Source organism: Saccostrea cucullata, unplaced genomic scaffold (assembly GCF_032062105.1).
Source record: "Saccostrea cucullata isolate Sc308-1 unplaced genomic scaffold, CSIRO_AGI_Scuc_v1 ctg4903, whole genome shotgun sequence".
Taxonomy (NCBI): domain Eukaryota; kingdom Metazoa; phylum Mollusca; class Bivalvia; order Ostreida; family Ostreidae; genus Saccostrea; species Saccostrea cuccullata.
In genome coordinates this window covers 56,441-67,354 of record NW_026920674.1, presented here as the reverse complement: position 1 = coordinate 67,354, position 10,914 = coordinate 56,441, and positions in this window count along the sequence as shown.

Here is a 10,914-nt window from a genome sequence, read left to right as displayed (position 1 = left end):
TGATATTGTACCAACTTCAAATTACAAATCAACACAGGACTTTAGAATGCCTTATTGTAGAAGAATTATTTTGTCGTTAACACTTTTTTTTCTGTTATTTTTTTTGTTTTTTAACGTTGTTTTGTAGTTGCCGTTTACAAATAAAACATTTTTGAAAAGCTTTTTGTCTTCGTTTTATTGTTATTGAATACGAATTCTCAATTTTAAACTGATCATTAAAACAATATGAGGTACTGTGAGCGATGAGCTCACTATATGATACCCCCGCCTCCATATAGTTATAATGACAAAGTCATGATTTGCTGTGGCCGGGGAGCCCAAAATATGTGTCGGATCAAAAAGTTAAATAGAAGATGCACAATGGCAATATGTAATAAAGATTTTGTGAAAGTTTCTTTCGGTGGTATGAGAGGAGATACGGATAAGAGATGGGTACCCCAAAGCGTAACAGACGGACGGACGGACGGACGTACAGACGGACGGAATTAACGATTACTATATACTTTTCAAGCGGGGGGAATAATAAATAATAATCAATTTGAAAAAAAAAATCTTAAAATTTTAGACGTTTGCGACTGTTTCATCACTTATTATATATGATCAATGCGTAAACTCAAAGTCAACAAATGCCATACTTCCTGGACGTATTGCAGCAACGAATTATATTAAAAACTAGAGCAAAGCTCGTTGCTAAGCAACGAGTAGGTCTTTCGTCTAGTTTTGACCGGAAGTGACGTCAACAAGAGAAAGAAATAAGTTGAGACGCCTTCAGTGTCTCTAAAATTTAAAAGTTTTCAATTTTACGTCAAAACCTTCAAAATAAGCTATTTTGGCTACTTCCGGTTTGACCGGAGGTGAATCATTTGACAGATTTAGACAATTTAGGCATCATTTCCGGCTGACGTCAAAGTCACAAGTACGAAAAAACTTTGAAAAAAACTCACATAAAACCATTTATTCTATTTCTTTTGACGCAAGAGAGAAAGTTTGATTTTTCGACTACCTCCCGTTTACACTGGAAGTTATTCAAATGGATGTGTTTTGTTGACGATTGTTAATGTGAACCTAAGTTTTACTTGCCATTATACAAAACGGTTAATTTTTTCATAAAATCTCGAAAATTAATGTCACTTCCTGTGTCGACCGGAAATGACGGATGCAAAATCAAAAGATGCCATGCTTAACTGAAAGAGATGTTTTATCATCCCCGAAGATATCGTGTTTAAGTCTTGGGTGGTTAAGAAGGAGTTGCTTGGACAAAATGGCAATTTAAAATAAGAAAATCGGACAAAAAATGTGACCTGAAGTGATTTTAGGGAAAAAAATGGTCTGGAGATATTATAACAATGCATCATTCCTGAAAAAATCTTTGAAATCGGTCAAGTAGTTTCCAAGAAATCACGTGTACTATGAAAAGGGAATAATAATAATAATTATAGGAAACATAAGAAAAACAGTAAGGTCTTCCGAAGGAAGTCGAAAACCTTAATAATTTTTGCAGACAGGAATAAGCCTCAAGGATACGAAAATGTTTGAGAGATTACCAACAAAGACGGAAGTATTTTGAATTGTAAATATTAAAACACAAATAAAAAGAAATATAAGCTGCATTAAAGATGATTTTATTTTGGTGTTAAAATATGTCGTTGTTATTAATTTTGAATTCATGTAATTTTATTTCGTTTGATCAATTAGATCTGGCGTCTCGGGTTCATACAGTATGTGCGATGGAAAAGGGAATGTATTATTCTATATATATGTCGATTTACAGAAAGGAGTTACGTCTCTTAATATGAAAGGATTTAACTGAAAAAAAAACATAATCTTTAGTCCCCTAACAAAAAAATTCAATACTTTGTTGCTGTTGTTGTAGAAAGGGCAGGCGGAAGTGTTTCAAACTGAAACTTTCTCTGATTTTGACATTATTATTAATTTCATTTTTTTATATTGTGTATATGTACACTAGCGTAAATTGTTTCTTTTTTATAAATCCACAAGGAAATCAATGCAACTTCAAGTGAGTAATGCATCAGAGCATAAATAGAAGCAAAAATAGAAAACGGAAAAAAGTACTTGTATTCACCAGGAAGTGAAAATCACTGTTTTAGATGAAGTTTGACATATTGCACTAAAATTATAAGTACCTTTTAGTTTGTCTATTGCCATTATTCGGTACCCTCAAAAAAAAGAAAAGCAATACTTTCAATCTTGTTCAAAGTTTTAAATGTATTTTATCATAAAAGCACAAATTTATGTTTGTATTAAAAATATACATGTATATAATGTAATATTATTGATAATAATATGTTTTATGCATACATATGTAATTTCCCATTTCTGTGGTTAGAATGTAGAGATTGTAGTATACCTGGTATTTCATGTATATATCAGGTTTCAGAGCTAGGAAGTTATGTAATGCATAGTCTCAGGTTTTGGGGCTTTGCGTTGATTAGTCGTGAGCTAACATCGGAGATATCACGTGATTGTTATCGCTGGTAGATGCTGCAAGTGTTTGTACACACCATTTTTTGTAGAAAAACATAACGATTTCGGATTATTCATCTCGATCAATGCTTAATAATCAGTGGATTGGCAGTGCATACGTCTGTATGCACAGTATGTAAGTGGTGATATTTCGGATTCGCTTTGTGACTGCATGTTTTTCGACTCCATCGGAGCCTGGATACATGCAGGGTGTTTCAAAATGGCGGACATGACGAGGGTTGTGCTAATCGGCCATTCGTACATTAGAAGGATGGACAAGTATGTGAAAGACAATATGTGAAAAAAAAAATCTTTGTTTTGACCTAAATTATAAATAGATTCTCATTGTTGATCCGTGGCCAAGGTGGGTTAAACGTTAAGGGTTTGGCACATCGTGAACACTATGTACTTTCTCCACAGCCCCTGACATTAGCCTTTTTCAAATCGGAGGTAACGAACTTTCCTTCGACCCTTCACAAAGATTGTAAGGTATATTTCTTTTACGAACTTCCTGATTCATGGTACGAGTGTGAAACATGTAATTTTATGCAACTTCTCCGAAGGGATCCTCACAACTTACCACCGGGATGCAACAATGTTGTTATTGAGATTAATCAGCTTAGAAACTCTGTATCTGAATCCTTACCATATGTATCATTTTGGAAACACCAGGGTTTCGGGACTAACCTACAGTACCTAAGGGAGTTCACCTACCTACAAAGTCATGCAGTACCGATCCATTACCTATGGTCAATGGTCAATCAAAGATGTGGTGGTCAACACTTGCAGGAGGCTAAGGCCAGTATAAATTAATTTGAAGTTTGGTATAATGATATACAAGATATATGAGCATAAATCATGGAAATGAATAGATGCATATGTATAGGACAAGAGTCAAATATCTAGTAAGATATTTAGAAAGATGTCTGTTCTAAACATTCAAGTAGATCTATTAAAAAAAAAAATTAAATTATATCTTTCTGTAAGATATATATAACTTCATGAAAACCTGCAGAACATGTCAAAATTTTCCATGCTAATGTCTCAAAGTTATTTTTTGCAGGGTAAACTTACAGTATACATATGTCAAAATTTTCCATGTTTATTTATGCCGTAATATATACATTTGTGGTATCTCTCCATTATATAAACATACAGAGAGAAAATATCTTCAATTCTGTATGAAGTTTGTCAGAGGTCAGAGGTCAATACGTGACCTAATCACACGGCGCAATAATATCTACCGGTACATAAATTTTAAAATGACCTGCTCTACTTGCTTTTCGTGTATAAAAATGAATAAAATAAGCAAGTAAAATGATAATTATTTTATTTTAAATGTAATCAAGTATTTCATACAGTTTTTGGGCTATCGATTCAACCTGTGTACATAGAGAAAACTAGGAGCCTAGCGTTTGTTTACATTTTTCTTCACTTTTGTCAGCTGCACAGTCTCTAACGTTCATCCTTATTTTTTGGATAGACCTTTGGTTAAATTTTCATGATAAACTTTTATTTTATCTTTAAATTTTACTCACGATAAATGTGTAAATCTGTTGGAAAATATCTTTGCAATCATGCCATGAACAGCTGCCAAACACCTCGGTGTTTTCGTAGTTCAATATAAAGCTGTCGCCAGTGTCTCCGTGTTTATCAGTGTTTTACGATAAGTATGCCTTTAGTTACTGAAACCGTGGAATATTTTTGATCAAATTGCAAATTAACTGGCTCGGACAAGTGTCTCAGTCCATCGGATCCATCCATCCCTTTCCAGCGACCGAAATTCCTCCAACTTTTTATCATCAAACTTCGGACGTGTTTCTTGTGTTTTTTCAGCATCGATTATCATTTTCTCGAATAAAATATTCCCAGACAACAATCTGTTCACTATTACTGATCACAAGTAGCCTTTCACAAAATATTCCCTTCGAAATAGATTCCTTAGCCTAATGAATTTGAAGCGTAACCGCCATGCAAGCCGATTTACACCTTGCGTCATTTTTCAAAATCTACGACGGACGGTTAGTGCAATAATTTAAATTCGAAAATATTCAATTGTCTGTCTCAAATGTATATATAAGTAATAAATAACAAGTTTATAAACTTCAATGGGAATTGAAGTGGTTCGGTACGTGATAAAATCTTCTGAGAAGGCCTTCGACCTTCACAGGATTTGATCACGTGACCGACCCACTTCAATTCCCATTGAAGTTTATAAACTTGTAATTTATTTCTTAATTAAAGTTATTGGTTTGCAATGTGAACTAGCAGTATACATGATGTCAAAGTTTTCCATGTTACTGTCTCAAAGTTATTGGTTTGCAATGTGAACTAGCAGTATACATGATATCAAAGTTTTCCATGTTACTGTCTCAAAGTTATTGGTTTGCAATATGAACTAGCAGTATACATGATGTCAAAGTTTTCAATGTTACTGTCTCAAAGTTATTGGTTTGCAATGTAAACTAGCAGCATACATGATGTCAAAGTTTTCCATGATGCTGTATCAAAGTTATTGGTTTGCAATGTGAACTAGCAGTATACATGATGTCAAAGTTTTCCATGTTACTGTCTCAAAGTTATTGGTTTGCAATGTGAACTAGCAGTATACATGATGTCAAAGTTTTCCATGTTACTGTCTCAAAGTTATTGGTTCGCAATGTAAACTAGCAGCATACATGATGTCAAAGTTTTCCATGTTACTGAATCAAAGTTATTGGCAATGTGAACTAACAGTATACATGATGTCAAAGTTTTCAATGTTACTGTCTCAAAGTTATTGGTTTGCAATGTGAACTAACAGTATACATGATGTCAAAGTTTTCCATGTTGCTGTATCAAAGTTATTGGTTCGCAATGTAAACTAGCAGCATACATGATGTCAAAGTTTTCCATGTTGCTGTATCAAAGTTATTAGTTCGCTATGTGAACTAGCAGTATACATGATGTCAAAGTTTTCCATGTTACTGTCTCAAAGTTATTGGTTCGCAATGTAAACTAGCAGCATACATGATGTCAAAGTTTTCCATGTTACTGAATCAAAGTTATTGGTTTGCAATGTGAACTAACAGTATACATGATGTCAAAGTTTTCAATGTTACTGTCTCAAAGTTATTGGTTTGCAATGTGAACTAACAGTATACATGATGTCAAAGTTTTCCATGTTGCTGTATCAAAGTTATTGGTTCGCAATGTAAAGTAGCAGCATACATGATGTCAAAGTTTTCCATGTTGCTGTATCAAAGTTATTAGTTCGCTATGTGAACTTGCAGTATACATGATGTCAAAGTTTTACATGTTGCTGTATCAAAGTTGGTTCTCAGTGAGTACTGGGTAAGTCATGTGGCTGTCTCAAGGTATAACTAAACTGTTATCTATTCAATACAAGATCAAAAGCAAGGCATGTTTTTTTTTCTTTTATAAAGACTTGATTTATCAGTAAAATGTAACAGTTATGAAGCCACTGTTGTTGAAATCTTCATCATTTTATTGTCAAATAATGCAGTTATGAAAGGTCATTACCTAAAATGTTGGTGATACCTTTCATCATAACAGCAGAAATTACATGAAGTAGTTCGCTTAAAATAAATAGTCATAAATTATATTCTAGATAGAATTCTTTCAGCTTCATTCATGCTAAAGAGACGGCCAGCCACAGACGAAACCTGGAGAAGAGGAAAGAGTCTAAAAAATCAAGTGAAGTGTCAAAACTGGTTGAGCATCCATCCGTGCAGATTGATAATGAAAACAAGCAGACAAAATTCTAAAGTAACAAGGTAGTGGCGGAACCCCCTTAAGATGCTACAACATTTTACAAGATTTACAAGAAAAGGAATTGGTCCCCCGCGTGGCGCAGTGGTTAGAGCGTCTGCTCTCCAGTCGCGAAGTAATGAGTTGATCCTTACATTGCAGGTACGAATCTCGCTGAGGAACGTGACAAAAGGTCCTTCAGGATGAGACCGTATAAACCGAAGTCCCGAAATACAGTAGATCCTTCTTTGGCCGTAAGTGATTTAGCAAAAAGTTCCTGCACCACTCAACCTGCAAATGGTGACTTCTACTTATGAATGATAAATTTCTTGAGAGGGACGTTGAACAACGTACAAACATACAACATACAAACAGAAACATACGGAATCTTTTAATTGATCTCTTCCTTATTTTATTATTTTATGTGAATTAAATTTCATTTTACCCCTATGTTTTTGCATGTATATTTTTTAAGATTTGAACCCTTTACAAGTTTTGCGTAAACATTTTTTATAGTAGAGGATTTAGTGTCTCTTTGCTTTTCTGACGGATATATTATGTTAGATTATAGCTTATACTTTGGTTTGACTGGCCTAGAGAGATATAAAAAACATTTCCTCGTCAATTTTTATTATTGTTATTGCATGTTTCTTTTGTGAAAAAGAAAGTAAAAACACTGACCTCTAAGAACAAAATGCTCATGCTTTTTAAATGAACTGGAAAGCACGTACCATGGCAGGTGATTTCTCCACTACAACAAGTATAGAGAAAGGATACACAGTTAATAACATTGATTGCAGACACAAGGAAAGTTCCCCAAAGTCGAAATTCCTATTTCGTGGGTGGGGGGGGGGGGGAGTGGGCAACTTTTTCAAAGGCAAGTTACTTTCAATTCCAATTTTCTCCCACAATTCTTGGGGGGGGGGAGTGGGCAACTTTTTCAAAGGCAAGTTACTTTCAATTCCAATTTTCTCCCACAATTCTTCGATATACCTATACTTTCCTATAGTAAAGGTAATGTTGAGGAAAAATACCTGTGATTTTGTTATTCATTAAAAAGTGGGGGGGGCACAGACATACTCTTGCCCCCCCTCCCCCCACATCTGAAAGTGGGGGGGGGGGTAGTGCCCCCGCTGCCCCCCCCCCCCCCCTGTGACTACGCCTATGCTAGATCCAGTGTCGCAGTATTTGCTGGCAAGTAAAAATCCCTCACTGCTCAATGGCCCTGAGTACAGAGTATAGGACGAAATTTGTAACTCTCCACCGGCAAGTGGTGGAGTCTACATTTGAGAGAACAATTCTCGAGAGGGGCGTTAAACAACAATGACTCTTTCTGGGTATATCCTCTTGTAGCTTCTCCTGAAAATTCATTTTTCCCCTCGATTTCATCCCATTTTCTTCCTTTCGGTCCACATTCTATATAATCGAAGATTTGTGCATAATATTTATATTTTAAAAAATGTATCATTGTTATAATTATTAATGTGTTTGTTTACTTTTGTAATTTTTGTTTTGTTGCAGTCGCATTCAGTTGTTAAAATTAGTATTTATAAATTTGTTACATGTACATTGAAACAAAATTGATAAAAGATTTTCAGTACATCCAAATAATAAATATTTTAAGTAAACATACTTTTATTCTCTTTTCTTTTCATGAGCTTACATTCCTCATTTAGAGGTGTGCAGAAAAACATAAAAACAATATTTAAACCAAGACTATAAAAAAAAATCAAACCACTATTACAAAATACAAGCTTATTTAGAGAATTTGTGTCACCCGCTTAGGGGAAAAAAGACCATGCGCAGTCAGGGGGGATCCCCCCTGACTGAATTTGTACAATTGTTAAATGTATACATCTATGTTGTATATTGAATAAAAACAATGCCAATATTGATATAAATATTTGATTTTTTATTCGTTATTGTACGTATAGAAGCTTCTTTTTATATATAATATTTATCACACTGTAATGATATTTTTATGAGTTGTAAAACCCAGACGTCATATCTTATCACATGATATTTAGTGAAAAAAAAAATCAAAAAAAGAAAGCAAGTGGAGCATACGGGATTCGAAACCGGGACCTCTTGCATGTCAAGCGAGAGACGTATCAATACACCACGGAGCTGCTTTCCGCTGTCGGAAATTAAATGCAAACAGTAAGTCACATACATGTATGTATTTAAGTTCGCTATTGTAAAAATTTTACACAATGCATGGTGTCATATTTAGCCGTTAATAAACAGTTACAGACGACAAGATGTAATAAGAATGAAAAGTCTGCAAACAACCTGTATTATACGTAATAGTTTTCCACATGCCCCTGTGCTAAAAATAGTGCCAAGTGACACTTAATACTAATTTTAAAAAAATGGGGCAGGGCACTTTGAGAGGGGTGAGAGAGGCCCTAGGGAGTTTTGGTATAAAAATTCATTGCACAAAATCTATTTGAAATATTGGCCGCAAACGATATAGTGTTACACAAATGAGAATGAATACATTTTTGACCTTGAACTTAGACCTTTTGACATCAAAGTAAATAGAGGTCTTCCTTAGGCCACAGGGAGTTGTTATGTAAAATTTCATTGCGAAGTTCAAAGGGTTCTCGAGATATCGCTCGGAATCGAAAATGTTATTACAGACAGAATTTGCAAATTTATTACCTTGACCTTTAACCTTTTCACATCAAAATAAATAGGGATCTATTTTATTCCATGGGGAGGTAGTATGCAAAATTTCATTGCAAGAGCTCAAAGAGTTCTCGAGATATCGTGTGGAAACGAAAAGTTGCAGAAAGACAGAAAAACAGACGGACAGCTAGACGGATGGACCAAAACTGATATTCCCCATTTTTCAAGCGGGGGAAAAATCAAAACCACTTTTACGGTACAAATTCATAGCTCATGAAGGTTCTAGGAAGTAATTGGGTTAATCAGTTATACTCTTCTTTTTAATTTTGCTCAATTAATTGTGTTTGTAGAGGGCGGGGAGAGAAAGAGAGAGCGTTTTATACCAGGAGCAGTTCCTCATTGATGAAATTAGTTGATCGTTTTGAGTTTTATCTACAACTGACAGAAAATGTGCCTTAAAAATAGATTGAATTTCTTTAAATATTACTTAAAGAAACTTGTCATTGAACTCTTCAAATGCATCTTTGTATGCTATTTTGTTTACATATAAATTTTTCAGGTTCTATCTAAATTAATTAATTAAATACGATTGTCTAAAAATGAAATAATTCAATAAATGCATGTATTTTTTACGAAACATTGTGTGTGTGAAAAGTCATTAGGAATTTTAAATTTTTAGATTTGTCTTAAATGTCTCACCATAGGAGGTATCATTATTTTACCTTTACTTCCTTGACTCATATAAACATGTAAATACACAGTTAAAGAAATGAAGTACCTTATAAAATATCAGCTGATTTTAATTGGAATATCTGTGGCATTTTCATACGGTATGTACTGCAAATTTAACTGATGATATGCTCTTCGACAGCTGGTTGAATTGTTTATTTTTTTGTTCAGTTACTGTTCTGGTGCCTTTTATTATTTAACAAACTTGAATTTTGTGTACGGTGATCTGTTTGCCTTACAAATACATGTATCTTAAGAAGACTTCTAAGAAAACAAGAGTTAAACGATAATAATTTGAGGAAAAATATTTTTTTTAAAAGATGAAAGAATGTCCTCCCTCCAAATGAAGTGATCCTTTTCAATTTTTCTTAAAGAAAAATTTTTGCTTAAGAAAGAAATTCACATGAACCAATCAAAACACAGATGTTATATGAGGGGATCTATTTCATATCTAGTATGGAGCTGATGGGATGATGCATTTTCTAACCTCAAACGGGAAAAAAGCATAGTGAACTTGGGATTTGACAGAATATCCTTATAAATAGGTTAATCACAGTATGCATATTAACTAATATATATTTCCTTAATATATATGACGTTTTATGTGAAAATTTTTTATTTTCTTCTGAACAAAAAGATACTATATTGTAGGTTTTCCTCTAGCATTGCACTGCCAATTTAGATGCAATTTATTACAACACCTATATAATATGTCTCTTCCACCAGCTTTGCTATAATAACTTGGATAATTTCCACAATAATGGTTTAATTAAAGGGTCGACCCCTTTTTGCTGTTTCATAGGTATAAACGGAGACCTTCTGAGTATCTGAGAAGTTATTTGTCTTCACACGGCTGTTTCAGCAAAAGCAATGCTCTAACATTTTGTATATCCCACCGATGAATTAATTTTACATCTGACGAAGTGATACTGTACTGCTCATGCAATGTCTGATCTTCTTAATCTGAAACATTTTTTTCTTGAGTCAGGGGAAGATTTTTATCCCTGAAGATAAACTACAGGTTTTCTCTATAGGACTAGATACCATGGTACCCGATCCTTCCTCTGATGTCTCGAAGATCCATGTTTGCTCTAGATCTACTTATATTTTGTATTGTTTTAATGACTTTTGATCTTGAGTACTGTTTGTTATCTCCTTATGTTTCACACCAGCATTTTATGGGGGGTTTCTTCAGCAAGCGCGAAAATTTCCAAATGAAAAGTATCTTTTAAAACAGTATGAATGAATGTCTACTTTTCAAAGAAAAAAGCTGTTTTTTAGATGACTTATCAAGATTAAAAACAACAGAGCAAAGTCCAA